The sequence below is a fragment of the Tupaia chinensis genome, unplaced genomic scaffold, assembly GCF_000334495.1.
Source record: "Tupaia chinensis unplaced genomic scaffold, TupChi_1.0 Scaffold000303_1, whole genome shotgun sequence".
NCBI lineage: Eukaryota > Metazoa > Chordata > Mammalia > Scandentia > Tupaiidae > Tupaia > Tupaia belangeri.
In genome coordinates, this window is record NW_006159793.1 from 1,156,717 (window position 1) to 1,157,582 (window position 866).

An 866-nucleotide genomic window follows, 5' to 3' on the forward strand; every position below is an offset into this window, starting at 1 on the left:
CGGGGGGGGGGGCCCGCCGCCGCAGCCGCCGAGGCCAGGAGCCAGCGGTGGGCGCACTGGGGGGATCAGGGCTCCAGGCTGCAGAGCCCCGATTTCACGCGCCCAGAGATGCGCTCCGTTGCGGGGGCAGGGAGCCGAGGTCCCCCCCAGCGCGTGCTGGAGCGCTGGAGGCGCCACGGCCGCTGGGGAGGGTCTAGCCTTGGCCATTTGGAGACTGCCCCCCTTCCCCGGCGGGCACAGCTGAGGGGTACCGCGCTTCTTTGGGGAGATGGAACCGCGCCAGGGTGTGGGGGACCCTCAGGCTGGCGTGGGGTGCTGGAGGCGCGCCCTCCGCGCCCGGCACTTGCGGCCGTACTTTCACGTGGACTTGTAGCCTGGGCACGGGCGCCTGCCGGCTTCCCTGGAGTCCCCTGGTCCTGCAGCCTCTACACCCCCGAGTGCTGCTGCTGGCCCCCCGCAGCTTCCCACCCGCGCCCGCAGCGCGGAGTTTCCTGCCAGTTGTGGGCTAAGGGCAGAGAGAGGGTCTGTGGGGCACGTGGACGTGCGGGCGGAGAGAGCGCCTTCCTGGTTTCGTTATCGGCCGGAGCCCCCCGGGGAGGGGAAGCAAAGCAGGATGGGGGCGGAAAGACTGTCTGGGGGCGCCTGGGTCCCCCTGCAGCGCGCGGCCCCGGCGCGCGCCCCAAGACGCAGGGGGAAGGGAAAGCGAGGCGGCGTCCCGGGCTCTGGCTGAGCCCAGGAGCTCCACCGGCGACACGCGCGTGACAGGAGAGTGCTCTGGTGTGCCGGGGGAGCTGAGGAAGCTGGCGGCTTGGAGACGGGGAGGGGTTGCTGCGGGGACAAGCAGCCACTGAAAATGTCTGTACTCG